This window comes from Anser anser (assembly GCF_964211835.1).
Source record: "Anser anser genome assembly, chromosome: 4".
NCBI lineage: Eukaryota > Metazoa > Chordata > Aves > Anseriformes > Anatidae > Anser > Anser anser.
The window spans coordinates 62,554,446-62,571,323 of record NC_139724.1 but is presented as its reverse complement, the minus strand read 5'-3'; the positions used below and the strand labels follow the sequence as shown (position 1 = coordinate 62,571,323).

Sequence of the window (16,878 nt, the reverse complement as noted above, 5' to 3'; positions counted from 1 at the left end):
CCTTCATCCATGTTACTTGGTTCTCAGACACTCCCAAGGGAAAAGCAGGGTGATGCCCCTTAAGTACTAAGCTATACCCAAGTGTTTAGGGCACACTCCTAGGAACTGGTGTATGGACATGCAAAGACATGAAAAAATTCCCTTAAGCAGAGGAAGGCAAAGAAGTTAGGTTTCCCACTTTGTAACCACACAGCAATTGTATAAACAACGGGTGGAGGCAGCACCACTCCTTATTTGTGTGGAGACAGTGGGACAGTGAAACACATACCAAGAGTGTTGAACACAATAATCAAAACCAACAGCAGTATACAATAGACCACCCAAAACACAGCTGTAATAGTTTTTCAGCTCTGCCATGGAAACAATGAATAGAAACAACAAGCAGAATAGTTTCAAAAATAGCTACTTTTCTAAGTAGAATTTAAACTTTGAACCAAACTGGAGAGTATTTAGAAAGTTTTTTGCAGATATAAATTTTGCCGCACCAGGTCAGCTGTGCTACCAGCACTGTAGAGGCGTAGACCCTAACGAACCGAGAGGTTACTATGCTGTGTAGGAGTGAGGGATGACACAGGAGCTGCTTTAACTGGATGCTTCCTGATATTTAAAGTATTTCCTCCAGAATTAATGGCCGTCAATCCTTAATCAGAACAGCCATCATTTTGTATCATACAAAGATTATTACACGAAAGAAGTATATTAAAGTAGTTTTGAAGTCTTTGCATTTTCATTCTGCTCTGAAATAGTGAGCTTCCTGGTAGTGAAAGCACTTTGTTCCAAAACAAATCTGTAAAAGTGTGTCTAGGGTAAATTACTTGACAGCATTTCCCTAGCAGGCTTTGAAAGGTGTGAGAGATGTGTGCTAGGAAAAGGCCCGGCTGATGTGCATACTGGGAGATGCGTGGCCACATGCTGGGATTTCCAAAGCACCTCTGCAAGACTCTGACCACATCTACTCAGGGTGGCCTGCGGGGTCACCTCCTTTCTGCTGCTGCTGAATGTCAGTACTCAGGGGTTTCTGACTGTTCTCAAGAGAGCATATTCATAACGTCTTGGGTCTTTCAACCCATGTGTGAACCTTGCCAGCCCTGTCATAGAATATTCACTACACGTTACTCAAAACTTTCACTGAATAAGAAATCATCTATTTTCCTATGAGTTCCCTAAGTTCCTTCTAGGAATTTCATCAGTATCATATGTGTCTCAAAACAAAGCACCTCTGGCTGTACTGATGAGATCCGCTGTTAGGTAATAAGGCATAAGTACTTCTCTTTGAATCCAAGTCAACAGTGCTTCCAGCTGAACACAGGCCAGCAGCGTGCCCTGGCAGACAGAAGGGCCAACCGTACCCTGGGGTGCATCAGGCACAGCACTGCCAGCCAGTCAAGGGAAGGGATTGTCCCGCTCTGCTCTGCACTGGTGCAGCCTCACCTCAAGTACTGTGTGAAGTTTTGGGCACCACAGTGTAATAAGGACATAAAATTATTGGAGAGTGTCCAAAGGAGGGCTACAAAGGGTCTAGAGGGGAAGACATATGAGGAGCAGCTGGGGTCCCTTGCTTTGCTCAGCCCAGAGCAGAGCAGGCTGAGGGGAGGCCTCATGGCGGCCTGCAGCTCCCTTATGAGGGGAGAGTCGAGGGGCAGACGCTGAGCTCTGCTCTCTGGGGACAGCGACAGGACCTGAGGGAACAGCATGGAGCTGGGACAGGGGAGGGTCAGGCTGGGGGTTAGGGAAAGGTTCTGCACCCAGAGGGTGGTCGGGCACTGGGACAGGCTCCCCAGGGCAGTGGTCAAGGCCCCGAGTCTGCCAGAGTTGAAGAAGCATTTGGACAATGCTCTCAGACGTATGGTCTGATTTTTGGGTGGTCCTGTGTGGAGCTAGGGATTGGACTCGATGATCCGTGTGGGTCCCTTCCAACTTGGGATATTCTATGATTCTGATTTTGCATATGGACTCTGAAGCATAACAAGATTAAAGATGAAATTTGTGAATTCCTCAAATTTGGTGTGTCTCAGTGATTAAACGCACAACAACAAACACCTAGGGTTTGATTTCACTGAGCTGTAGATGACCTACCACTTGTTCAAATTTCATCTACAGTGAGAACTGTCAGTGCTACACGGAAACCTATACCCTGATTTTCAGAAATGTAGCCAAGGAAGAAATTATTTTCCTATCTATTAAAGCTTTATCAAAATATCATTTTTCCTCATCCAGGTAGAGAAAATTCTTTGAAACATTACCTAAAAGTTTATCACAATAGGAGTGGAGAGGGTAGTCCAATCTTTTGCCTAAGAGAGTAAAAGACTGAGTTTCAAGTTGCTGCTCTGAACCTGACAATTCAAACCTATGTCTTTTCTGTATGTTCCCTACACCACAGTATTGGTCATCGCAGAGTGGTACTATCTCTTTCTCTTATTTAAAAAATAAATTCCATATTGAACCTGAGACTTTCCATCAAAAGCAAGGGGGAATCCAATCCTATTAAAAAAAGTTTTGATAAGGCAGCACTGTCTTGTGACCCTTTTCTTCCTTCTTACCTTTGCCAAAATGGTTCACAAAAATAATCTGAATTAGCTCTTATCTTAAGCTTGGCAGATGAAAAAGCACTTCCAGAGGCCAGTTATCACACAGGAATAGAAACCAGTCCTCATAAGTTTTGGTGAGACATATAACCACAAAAGACCATCTGCCATCTTTCTGCTGCCCTTTCTGGTGTGCAGGAACATAGCACTATACACCTCCTAACTTTGGCAAGTCCTACTGCTGGGGGAAGGGTTCCCAATGTCAGCTTCATTCATTAAAAATCCACATTCCGTCTTTGAAAACGTTCCAGCCTAAGATCCCACGAGGCAAAGACTCAAGGAAAAATTAGACTGGAGAGAAGGGTCCTAAATCTCATCCTTAATGGAGATGGAGTGAAGACAGGAAGAGTGATGTGACTTGAACAACTCAAGGGTGTTCAAATTGTTTTGAACATTTTGAAGATATTTAAAGGACTTCCAGGGAAAACAAACAAAAAAAACCCCACCCTACGATTAAAAAAAAACAACAAGTAAAATGCTAGTATGTGATGTGACTTGTATGTACTACATGTGTAACTAACATTTAGGGATAATGGAGCTGGAAAAAAGAAGAATTGTATGATAAATTACACATATTTCTGTAATAATAGAAATCTATAGTAACATAGATCCAAAGAGAGACAGCATCTATTAACAAATTCAAGCTTTAATAAAAACATAAGGACATTTTTGCCTCTGTATTTTAACTAAAGGGAAGAAAAAAAAGACTAGCTCTCCTAAACTTCTCTGCCCTCTCACCCCCAACATCTCAATCTCCAGTGAGCACACATAGATCATGTCTGCCTTGGAACGTAAATACGTAGCAGTGCAACAGAAGAATTAAAATTAACAGATGAGTCCAAGGAACAAAAACAGCTAACAAATGTATCTTGTTAGACTGCTGTCAGAGAACAAGATTTTTATCAGAAATGCTGTTTTTCAGAGGACACCAGGATAATTTCCTCCTAATAAATTTCCATCTTATTGAGAGCGGCTAACATTCTGCCAGTCGGAGGGAATCTCCCAAGGGTATGGCTCACACAGCTCTCCTACCACTGGATTAGATGTATGCACACGTTTTAAGATACAGTAAGTACAGAGTGCCTGTAAAAGTGCATAGAGGTGTTTTTAAAAACACACGTCAGTGTTAGAAGTTTGCCCCATTTTAAAACAGATTCAATACTTTGTTTATTGCAGTCTTTTCCCCTGAATTCAGAGGAAATGAGTGTGCATAATTCCACATTCCCTGGAAGGCAAAAGGAGAACATTGGTCTAAATAGTTTGTGGTGTTGTCTTGTAATTTCCATGAATCAAAGCATATTTTTTTACTGCCTCACCTATAATTTTTCATAAACATCTATCCTTTCCCTTTAAAAATATTTAGGGGGAAAAAAGAACTGTGTGTCATAGGGTATTAGCTGATTAGTTCATTCAAACAGTGCTAATTATAGGTTTAATTGCTTAAATGTGAAAGTCATTTATTTAAATTAGCTGCATCAAACATACAGTATGCTCAAAAACTGAAACATTTTGGTACTGGGAACCAGGGTTATTTTCTGTAAACAGAACATGCAAACTATAAGATGAGAAACAATGTGCCTCTATGTACTGATCAGCAAACTCATTTAAACCCCAAACTCCCTCCTCCCCTGCCTCTGGGGTCGGAGAACAGCCTCATTTGAACAATGACTAATGGAATGCACTGAAATGTGCGGAGGGTTGAAAGGAGAAATACTATTCAAGCCAACAAACTCATTTCATTTGTGATTTAGAGGGGCACTGCACCTTTCCCCTGAACTCCTCCTGAGAAGGAATGAATAGGCATCTCAAGGTTATGTAAAAACTGGTATTTCGGGTGAAAAGTATATTAGTTTTTAGAATAATAAATGAAGAAATAAATAAAGGTTTCTTATGCCATAAAAATTCTGCAGGGAAAAGATGTTTAAACTGCAACAAAAAGGTAGCCAGAGCTGTAGTGACTATAGGAATGACAGAAAGAGTTTGACTGTGTATTAAAAAATATTTGAATTAAATACACAAGAGATGGGCTCAGCTTTTTAGTCTGAAAAGAAAAAAAAAAGGAAAAGAAAAAAAAAGAAGAAAAATAAGAGATTTTTAAAGGAGAGAAAACATTAGACAATTAACATACTGAAGAATGCCTGGCTGCCAATCCCTCCATCTTCCTGTGTTGACAAAGGAATGCATATATACATACAGATAGACGTTTATTTTTTAAGAAGGAATTTTTCTGAGGAACAAAGAGATTCAAAAGAGCTAGATTCCCCAGACATATCAGTTTTCATGTTCCGTATCTCTGTTCCGTCTGTAATCAAGTTGTATCTGAATGTTATTGCATTTTTCTAAACCTTCAAGTTGATATTAAGCTCCAGTGTTCTCAACAACATTATGGAAGTACACGACAGCAGCAGCAAAGGCTGCTGGATGCAGAAAGCTCCTCTTAATTTAATAAGGGTTTTTAAACCAAACGCTATGCACCATTGACTATGCAGGAAAGCTATTTTTTGCTGCAAAAGTTCCCAGCTCATGAATATCCTTGTACGCTCCTCTGTGCACAGCCTCTCTCAGTGCCCCCTTTTCCTGCTGAGAGGGTCAGATGGCCACAGGAGAGCCTGACCCCCTGTTTACATTTCACTGTGCAGATTACACAGTGAAGAATAATACTACAGCTGGTTACTGCTTACAATTATTTAATTTAAAGAATAAAAAAAGCACAAACCTTTACAACCTGAATTTATATAAATCCATCTGTTTCTGTATGTTTCCGTGCAACTTACTATTTATTTTTTACTTCTAAATTTTATGAACCCATTCATTACAAGCTCGGAGCTTCCTTTTTGGGTGGGGGGAATGGTTGTACTTCTGCTCCATGCAATGCAGCATCTTAACGTGTAAAGTAAAAAATATTTGGAAAATATTATGGTCATATTTTAGGTAAGCAAACAAAGGCGGGGAGTAGGTACAATTCTAACATCATGCAGCAATGAGTGACGGAGGAAGCAATTTGCTCCTATGCTGGAGTCTTAGTCAATAGCTTCATCTCTAATTTTTAGGGACCCTTGCTCTCCGTACACAGATGCCCCAACAGAGAAACAGGCTTTGTGATGTCTTCAGCAGAAATACACCTAAACATAATAACATACAAAAAAGTGCCAAAAAAATAGTATTGCAAATTTAGAAAGTCAGTTGTGGATAGATTTCACTGAGATTAAATCTAAATTGAGTGGATTTCCAACGTGATCCGGGAACAGCATGTTAAGGGAGAGTTGGAGACGTATCCTCAGGGGATTTATGTGGTTATACCTCCAGATGATCCCAGGGCAGTCTGAAAATGAGATACAAAGGGCTCAATTCTGCCCTCATTTACACAGCACTTAACTCTGATTTTCATGGCGTTTAAACAAGAATGTCATGTAAAGTGTCTTGATCATCGAAAATGGTGCCAAATACATATTCTCCCCTCCAGATTATTGCATGCAATTCAGATCATGGTACATTTACATGAGTAGAGATGGCCTTTAGAAAAGAGGTACAGAGATTAAAATAGAGGTTGCAAGGAAACTAATCGGAATTGCCCTATTTCTCGGATACTTATCCAAAATAACCAAGTAAATTACAGTTTCTTTAGCAGCTTGTTTACAGTTGTATTTGTCAGAAGAAAGTGCTATTTATATACTAAATATACTTCATAAAAATGCCCAGGATCCAAATGCCATGTTCAGAATGCTGTCCTTTAAGACTATCACCTAATTTGTTAACATATGTAAATCTATAATATTGACAGTAAGACGCAGGAAGAGGGATGCGTCACATCTTCCATTCATCATATGATATCATGGTAATGTGTCTCCTCATTCTTAGGTGTTTTAAAAGCTTAGCTTTTCCCAGTTACAGAGAGTTATGTTGCCCTCTGGATAAAAGCTGGAGAAATACATGCTAATGCTGACTTTTCAAGGACCACTATTATACAACATAATAGATACGTGGTATGTGAGTGCCCACTTCTCTGTGCTGGTGCCTGCTATGAAGTGGCCTGTTTTACCCTTTTCCCGTGTTTTTAATCCTCAGCCCCTTAAGTAAACACAAGACAGAGACCTGAAAGTTGTTAGGGTATGTTGTATTTATGACATTTTAGTCGTCGACTTTAATTTAGGTATGGTATTCAGCAAGGAGTTATTAAAGTGTGATACCAACAGGTCCTATGCTGGATAGGACCATACTCCAAAAATAACCCATAAGATTCTGTGAAGAGACATGCTACAGGTATCCTTGAAAATCAAAAGCAACTGTGAATACAGAGGAAAGATATGGTCACAAGTCTCTTCTCAACTGTTTTTTGTTGTTGTTTGTTTATTTGTTTCTTTGTTTTGATGCTTCCTTGGGTTATGTCTGTATTGAATTTAAGGTGCCAGGCAAAAGAGTGGGCTAATTCAGCAAGTCCCCTTGTCCAGTTTTATGCATTCACATTGCTGTCTTTGAATACTGTCAGCTGAACTAAGGGAAGAATATTACTCTGAAGGTTGGCTCAAGCTCAGATGTGAAAGCTATATCTGAAACTTAGCAGAAGCCTTCATTTACAAGTATGGATAGGAAGAAAACGTGGTCTCAAGGCTCAGGTTCCTGCTTAGAACATAAAGAGGAGCCTTTAATGAATCAAAACCTTCATTGATACACATTTTGACAAATGTCAGTTTATGTCTTTTTTTTTAAGTTGTTTGTTGCATATTTTGCCACTTTAGAATCATGTTTTGTTTGGGAAATAGGTAAAGATAATGCAACATGAATGTACTCATTTACTCAGTACGATGCGCTACAGCAGCAGAAGCATTTTTGTGCCCCTCTGTTTTCAATCTCTGCAAGTAATGCAGCAAATAGATTGTATGATGCATTATAAATTATATGATACATAATAGTGATTATCATCACTACCCAAAATAATACAGAACATAACAAGAAAATACTAGCAAATATTATGTGAAAGCCAACTTTTAAATTTTGTGTCAATTTATTCTACCATTTAGTCCTAAAATAAAAGACCAGAAAAAATACTATGTAGTCTACCTACAATCAAAACAAACCCCGACACTTCTGTTATAAAATTGCTAAAACTAACAGCCAAAGATCTATTTTACCACCAGATCTTGAGCAGTGTTTATACCTGTGATACTAAAACCTTATTTGAAATAGTTCATAGACAAGTGTAAAAAAGGCAAAATCACAACACCATAATTTTCTCTCCAACCTATAGGCTGAACTTGCAGACAGTGTTCAGTGAATACCTTTTTTTTTTTTCCTGTGAATTCTCCTTGTGTACTTTTAACTAAAGCAATGCAAATATATTTCAAAATAAAAATGATGCCCACCAGGACAGGAGAAGGCGTTAACTTTTCTTCCCCAGCTCAATTCATTTTCAGTTTGGATTTGCTGTGAGTTCTGTAAGAGAGATTAGAGGGATTCCTGCTGTAGCAATTTTTTCTGCAAGGCACCTTTATGTGTGCTATAAAATGACCAAAAGATGGTGTAAGTTTGTAGTGAACATATGGTCTTCTTTTCCACATATTGTCTAAGAATTTGTGCAAACAAAGGACGTATATTTCACTTTCTAAAAGCTTTTTCTTTTATAGAAATGAAAAAGTTGGTCAAAACCTAGGCTAGCAACGGTGTCTGGTACTACTTTCTTAGTCAGTGAGTACTGACTTTATTTTTATCTCTCTAAACATTATTAACTTTACTGACATCAAAGAAGGCTCATACCCTTAACACAATATGAAAAAAATAAGGTATCTAGCTGTACTGGTCTCATGTTTCATTGTGCTATCACATCACAAGCTGCTGCACTGATAGAAGAAATCACATATCCTCTACAAAAAAAAAAAAAAGAGAGAAGAGAAATGTATGTATAACAGTCTTTGAAAGTTCTGTAAATGCACATTAGGCACTGACTGCATTTCACTAGCACAATACAAGCTGCTTTGACAGCAAAGTCACAAAGTCGTGTGTCTTTAGCAAAGACAATAGAGAAGACAGAATTTAAAGTTGCCATTAAGGAGCACAAGTGAATAAAGAGTAGTGTTTCTAGTGGGGTCTTCCTTTGAATTTTTAAAGCATTACAATATTACCAGAGCGCCAGCTGATCCCACCAGCCATACTGCGCACGAGTAGCACGGCCATTCCTAAAAACATGCCCATCAAATAATCAACGGCTTAATTAACCCAATTCTTATCTCAAAGACTACCAAAAGGAAAAGAAAAATAACATGAAGGAACACCAATTCAAAGAACTGCACCATGATAGAAACATAACTGGCACAAGAAAAAGAGAGTTTTTCTTGTTGCAGACAGCAACCTCCAGGCAGGCTACAGCTTCCCCAGCTAACTTCTCATCGACCTGTTGGGACCCAGATATGGGCACCTTCCCTCTCGGTTAGGGAGACAAAGCGTGGGTGGAAGCTGCCTCCAAAAATCGCCTGTAATGACAGGGAGACAGTTTGGAAGTGGAGGGTAGAAAACATAGGACAAGTGGATTTGTTTAGTTTTGGTTTTCTGCAATATCTATCACAAATATGAAACACAAGCCACACGTTAATTTAATAAACTCATAGGTATCATGACTGTCCTGGTTATGTGCATGTATACTTTTTAATACAGCAGGGGTTGTTAGAAATCATATCACTATGTTCCTGTAATACAACTGAAATCACAGTTACTGGGTTAGGGCATATGCCTCAGGTATGTGTGTGCGTATGTGATGTATCAAAAATACCTTGTGTTTTATTGCCAGGTATAATAACCTTTCACAAACACTGGACAAAAGCGCGTATGGAGGTGGTAGCACTTCAGTGGAACTGGCGGATTGCATCTCATCTACTGGTGTAATATGATACGCGTTTTCTATTTAACGTGTTGGGAGAAATCTAAACACAGTTAAGATTTTTATTACTTTCATTTTCCCCTTTCCCAACGTTCTTTAAGTAGCACAAGCACTGAAAGCTGAACAAAACCCATAATGTGATGTTTAAAATAGTTACCATTTTTCAGGGGGTATTTTTTAGGAGGTGGCGGAGATTGAGAGATTGTTTTCTAAATTAACAGTCCAAGATTTATGGGCAATTTGAGTGGTACCTGGAAAATCGAAGGAGTGGGAAGGAGAGAAAGAAGTAATGGTGTTGTGTTCCAAGGTAGAAATAAAAAGCTTTTGTTGTCAAATTCTTATTACCAAGATTTAATACTTTTGCTTATTTATTTGGGCAAATACTTAAACTTTCTCATCTCAGTCTTGAAATATGGCTTGAAAAAGCCTGGATCGGGTTAACGGGTCCAACTGATCCTCTGTTGAGGTAGCAACAGGAAAAAATGTCACATCCCTTGAGTACTGCACTGATACCTGAAATTCTGCAGCTAGCATGGAGTGGTGTGGCATACCAGCTAAAACACAAGCCTTACTACCTCAGCTGTAATGCTGAAGGAAATATTTAATATCCATATTGTTAGACTGCTAAGAGGTCCAAGGTAGTATGATCCTATGACCCAAGGGTTCAGGCTGCTGTAAGTTAGCTCTCCCTGTACCAAGCCCATTGCTTACTCAAGTGCAAAGCAGCCTGGGCTGGCAGCTGGGTTCAGAGCATAGACCTCTCCCAAAGGCAACCCAAAGATGCTGGGTTATTCTACAGAGGTTTCCTGTGGCATACTCAGGGCTATCTTGTTACGTATGGAGAATCACCTACGGCCATACAGGAAGCACCATCGCTAACACTGTGTCCTCCCAGCCTCTCCCCACAGAGAAGGCTTGTGCTTTGCTTGGTGGAGATGCAGAGCTGCAGTCGCTGCTGCTTTTCACATATGCATATTGTTAAATATTTACGTTAGAGAGGACGGGGTCAAAGAACAATGCCTTGCAACTGGAGCAGAAGGCAGTGAGGTCTATGGGGATTATTTTTAATTTCCAGAGTTCATTCCAGTGTGAGATCAGCCCTGGAGAAAGTTTTCCTCTCCACAGGGATGAGTTTTCCCCTTAGCACAGAGTGCTCCATTTTTCAGAGAAATGTAGTGATCAACAAATGCCTTCTGTATCTTTTACATATCCCAGACAAGGCAATGAAGTATGCTGAAGATAAGCAACGTCTCCCTGAATCTGATTTAAAATCTACGTGGAAGCCAGTGAAGGCATCAGAGAACAGATCTGATACTCTCACAGTAGGTTGTATAGCTGAGAATACATGTTTTAAAGAGCCTCTGTTCTTGGAGGCTTTTACATGCTGAAGATATCACAACGGGTATAATACATGTTCAGAGTTCATATAATAGTAACAAATGTACGAGTATCTGAGTGTAGATCCTCAGCTGGAGATGACAGCAAGTATTACATGCATAAACCATGTCCTGGAAGTTTTAGCATCAGCAAAGCAAACGTAATTTTTCCTGAAAATAATCCTTTATCAAGTAAGTAAAACCTGGGCAAGGCCACTCAAATTCTATGAAAATGAATATAGCAGTTTCTGAAGTCAGCTAAGTATTTCATTTTTTTCATGCTTCAAATTTCAGCTTTCCTTCAAATTCACATTCCATGCCTGGTACATTTTAACTTGAAGACTTTAGATCTAACAGATTACTATCTCTAGCTGCCTTGTTATTTCTTTAAAACCTGTCAATAACTAAATAAATACATAGCTATTTATTGAAGAAAAAATGACCAAAAATATTTATTTTAAAATAATAAATTTCAACCATTTAAAAGCATAATCTGATTTTGTATTTACACCACAGTGTAAGCATCTTTTTGTAGTGTTATGTTTTAACATCGTAACGAATCCCAGCCATTTATTTTACAATATACCCACATATCTTAGAATTTATAGATAAAATATTTCATTTTGTTTTTCTCAGTGTCCAGAAGGAATAAACAGGTTATGAAGTGTCTTCAGTTGCATCCTTGTAAAAATCTCATATTAGAAAAACAACACCTTATGTTTTCAGATGTTTCAGAGAACATTTCTTCAGAAGAGTTGAAGCTGACAATTAAACAGAGGATTCTGGAAACTAGTCCAAAGAAATAGTTCATCTATAACTCACAGAATTGTGCTACAGACTAGCTAAATGTGACCTATTTGTTACTTATCCTTTTATTTGGGCAAATACACCCAGTCATATTTATTCAGGAAGTACAGAGTACAATTTGTTTTAAACTGAATTGATATAGGTTTCATGCCTACTCTGTGTACAGAAAATGTCTCACAGTGTTGTCAGTGGACAACATTACAGCATGAACTGCCATGAAAAACCCGGACAAATGAGCTCTGAGCAGTTGCCCTCTTTTTCTGCTAGTTTCAGAAATTCACTTTATAGTAGTGGCAGCAACTGCCCATTTATTTTAGCTGATCCAAATAATGTATCACTGGCTAATTAGGAAACAGATAACAATCTTGCAGACAGAGTTTACTAAATGGTTCCATTTACTATTCCGTATAGTTAAAATTTTAGTACTTCTGATATGGTACCAAATAGGCTTAAACAACTGTGACAGCTGGGAAGATGCAGGCTATTTTTCTGACTATTTTGCAAGCTTCAATTAAAAACCCGCAGTTGAGGCACTCCCATAAATTATCATAGAACTCTTCTACAGTAGAAAATAGAGCCAAAATAATGTTATTTCTTGCAACAAGAAGTTGCAAGAAAGTTTACACTAATTAAAAACAATCTGAAATATCCTATTTTTCATAGGTTCAGGGATTGTGGGAGAAGGAACATAAATTGGAAGGCAGGAACTGGCCTCTTACATGCACACATACACAAGCCACAAATACACTATTACAAACACTAGCTGTTGAGCAACATACATATCATTGTTAATGCCATAAGCGTATCTCAAAGCCTTTCCTGAGGGGCCCACTTTGTCAGAACAACAACAAGAAAAGAATATGGGTGCCAATTCATGTGGGGAAGTGGATTAGGCTGGAATTGTGACCCACCTTGCTTAGAAGCCTGTGTCTGCAGAACATGGGCACACGGAGATACCAGGCTGCCACAGGAGATACCAGGCTGCCTGGTTTACAGCCAAGATTTTAAACTGAACCTCAATTGGAGACTTTGTAAACAAGATCTTGCCCCACAATTAGAGAAACGAAGCCAACCTGTGAGGGTTAACACCTGAACTAGAATGGGTTTAAACCTCTGGAAGACAGACATCTTTGGTCATCTTACAAGGATTTTGCTATTCTTAGTGGTCTGTCTCCTACAGAGAACAGTAAAACCAAAGCCCTACTGTGTGTGTGTGCATAACCAGTGACAGCTGTTTTGGAAAGCCTAGACTAAGAAGCCTGGACATCAGAAGAGACTGGTAAATTAGTCCTTGATACAATAGCAAAGCTGTTGGTCCTTGTTTGCATTTGTCAGGCCCAGAGAGTGGGAAGTAACTGTGGCGAGATAGAAATTTCTTGCTTTTCTCCCTGTACCTAAACAGATAAAGTTTACTTACTTTATATAACTCATGACAAATTCAATCACAAAACAAACTTTTCTTGCAGCTCCATGTCCGAGGGATTGCTTAGCCCTTGTCTTTGCTGAGATTCCAATTGGCTGGGTAAAATGCTGCAAAAAGATGCTCTCAGTGAATGGAAACTTGCTGCAAACTGCACTTTAATAGGGAAAAAATTGGTTTGGGCACAAAGATCAGAAAAAAAAACTTTGTGTCTAAAAATGTTGATTATTCATTTTTAAAATAGCTTTTTTTACTTTGAGGTGTGACTTATCATTCAAAAGGAGATAAACTATTCAAAATGAAATTAAAGGCTTTATCCCAGGTTCATCTCTCAGTTTTACTTACTTGTTTCACGAGGAATAGACAAATTTTTGTTTGAATTCTCTAACAGACCTCGAAAACCAGTTGTCTAGCCCAGTTAAAATCTTATAGGTGTTGCCAGAGAGAAGAAACCCAGCAACACAACTAAGAGTGCAGGGAAAATCTATAACTAGTTTCCATAATGTGGATGGGGACAAGTTAATCCATGCTCTCCCAGTGCTCTGTATTGCCACTAGACTGTAGCATCAAACACAATACAAGAAATTGAAGAACAGAAAGAGCCAAGAGTGTCTTTCTAAGCAAAGATGCTCCCCATCATCTCTGGCATACAAGACTAGCCAAAACTGAGCATTCGGAGATATGAATAGGGAGATTTGAAGGAAGACAGCAAAATGTGGTATATATCATGTTGTAAAACAAGTGACACTCATCTACTAGCAAATTGCCAACATGTCATTCCTAATTTGCTGTCTAGTTTTACACTATCCATGCAGATAGATCAAGCCATTTTCACTAATATGTGTAGAACCTAGAGCAAAAATCGTGTTAAATGCAAAAAGTATGAACTTGGATTTCTACTTTTACTTCTATAGCTCAGCTGCCCAGTTGTGTTTGGGAAACTTCACCTTCTCTGTTTTGATGAAAATTTCATCTTCGAGCCATGACAACTCAGGACTGTTGTAAGATTTCCAAAATCTTAGAATTTGTCAAAAGTTTTACCAATGCATCTCTTTGAATTCTCTTTGTCAAACACTGACACAAAGTTAATGTCATTTCAAATGTGTACACATCTTCCATAGGATGAATTCAAAACTGAAGTGACCAAAGAGCTGTGAGTAATGTGAGAGTCAGCTCTAAAATATGTGAAGGAAATGAAGAAGAAAGTAATAAAACTACATAATGAGAGGATGTTATAAAACATCCATTAGATTTAGGAGTGTTTATTTTCATTATGTCTCTGATACTGGTTTAAAATGGGCCAAATCCAAATGTAGAAGCATATGCGTTCAAGAGAATTTTCAGTCTTCAGAGATTTCACTAACAGGAAAGCTTTAAGAGCCATTGAGTTAGTCCTTGGATTTTGAATTGATGTATGTGCCCTTTGCATCTTTAAGATGATGCACAAACTACCTTAATTACTAAATAAAGCAGTTCAGATCTCAGAGGAGAAGTATTATGTGTTTGGCTTAAGGAAAGGGAATCTCATGAAGCAATCTAAATGCCTTCAGGTAATGCAAGTACAATTGCCAGTGAGTTACGTGCCTGCAATTCAGAGCAAATTTTGGGCTCATTTGATGCAATTAAGTATTTTTTATTTCATTTTTTTTCTCTCCTCCTAACAGATCAGTAAGAAAAGAAAAAAAAAGGCTGCACAATGATTCAGAACCTGCCCTCCTGCCCCAAAATGAATGAGACTATAGTAAGTCAGGCATAGTCTACACCGCTTCCCCCTAAATAACAGGATTCTAGAAAATGATCACAACCACTGTATTTCTAAACAAGCTTCCACAAAATACTGCAAAACATGGTGGTATGAACTTGAACACTCCGCATACTGAAGTAAAATTGTCAGTGAGGTAGTGAGCCCATAAATACCTTCTGACAGAGTCTTACAAAGAAGGATGGCAGTGATCCATGGTGATTTCTCTGGTAGCAAGCAGTTTTCAGGCTTCCCATATGAAGACTGAAGCCCAAAAAGAAGCTGACTGCAGAGTCCTCCTCCTCAGGGGTTCTGCAGATCAGCAGACAAGGATGAGAAATGCTGTAGCGTCTGTGACGAAAGCAAACGTACCTAACAATAAAAGACTCCATTTTCAGTCAAGCAGCTATACTGTTCCATGTTTTTTGGAAAAGAAACAGAAATTCCAACTTTGTGCAATTCACCCCATAAATACACATAGCTTCCCTCTTCCCCTTTACTGGGCATTATTTACCCCAATCTGAAGAATATAATAAGGGCTAGAAAAACCTTTATTTAACAGGTTGAAAATCCACAAGGTTTCCTTTCTGTCTGCCTTTTCCCCAGAAAGAGAATGGGAAATAAATTCCTGTTTAATCACAAAATTAGCTTCAGCAAAGCAAATGAATTTACAGGTCTTTAAAAGATGGGAGAAGTTTAAATTCTCTCCTAACCTCCTTATACCTAAACATGTTTCATTCCAGGACAGTTGCATGCATTTCTTTCTTCCAACAGAGACCTTTTAATTCCTTATTGCTGTCACTTTCTTTTTATTTAAGAAGTGAAGCTGTGACAGTGAGTGGGTGTGGGAGCCATGTGATGGGAGGTTGTTCAGGCACTGTGAGCGGTGAAGACGAGCCAAGCTACCTGCAGGTGATGCTGGAGCTGTCCCCCTGATAACCCAGCGACCTGCAGGTAGCGAGGCGTTCACATACCCCCTTCTGGATGCTCAGCAGCAGACACGTTAAAGCAGCCTAATCTCAATTCTCCCCCTACCTCATATTGGTAAAGGATGTGTAGAAACTTTTAAAAAATGCAATTGTATTTTTTTTTCCTTTTTTTTCTATTTTTTTAACCACGGAGGTTTCTTAAAAAGATAAAAAACACCATAAAGTACCACAGAGAGCATTTAATGCCTAAAGTACATCTTTCCTCTGTTCTCATTATGCTGTTTTGTTTTTGTCCTGAAAAGCCACAAAGCCGAGCATATGACAAAGGGGGATGAGGCACTGTCTGCAGGGGACAGACAGAACATGGCAGCACAATGCTATCTAGGAGAGGAAGCGTGTAAGGGCAGGATTTTCTTTTTTTAGGCTGGTATCTGGAACCTCATTTATCCCAAGGTTGGTTGGTTGGTTGGTTTGCTTGTTTATTTATTTAATGCAACTTAGTCTAGTGAAAAACCACGGTGATGTTCCCAAAGTTGCCCCTCCGGGTTCTGCAGGAATCCATCCTGGCAGACGGATCTGCAGACTTGGAGGAAGTTCAAGTATTTTCTGGTATATCAACAAATATAACAAGAAATCCCACTATATTCTGAGTGATGCCATAATAATAAGTGAGGAAGAAAGTAGTAACATTAGATAATCCCCATAGAAGACTAACTCTTTGATCTCCAACATTTACATGCATGCCTGTACACTTTATACATTGTAGGCATTTGATTTCTTACCAACAAAATAGAGCTACAACCTTCACTTGAATGTTCCAGAAATAAAATTCTGCTTGATCCAGTTATATGGCTTCCAAGCACTGAGGGGGAAAACTGAGGCCTCAGATGACCACGATGAGTAAATGAACAACTTATCAGACAAATGCCAAGTACTAATAATGTCTATTTAGTTTAGCTGCTTCTAAATATTAAGTCAATTACGGCTCTGCTATCTCCACAAGAGTCAGCGCATTATCACGATTTTAATACTTTATCTCCAAACATGTAGGCAAGCCTGACACCAGGGGTTGTGTAGATAGGCAGCGTTAATAAGAACATTTTCATCACCCTGTTTCTGACTGCAATCTGAACTAAACCTACTATTACAAAT

General features: G+C 38.9%; 1 long non-coding RNA gene across 1 annotated transcript; it reads right to left on the bottom strand.

Annotated features, from left to right (window-relative positions):
* Positions 1 to 2,286: 2,286 nt before the first annotated feature.
* LOC310898263 lies at positions 2,287 to 12,754 on the bottom strand. Its single transcript, XR_014583143.1, has 3 exons — positions 12,548 to 12,754; positions 7,946 to 8,015; positions 2,287 to 5,907 (listed from the first exon to the last, which is right to left on the bottom strand). It is a non-coding gene; the product is annotated as an uncharacterized lncRNA (long non-coding RNA).
* Between the last annotated feature and the right edge of the window lie 4,124 nt (positions 12,755 to 16,878).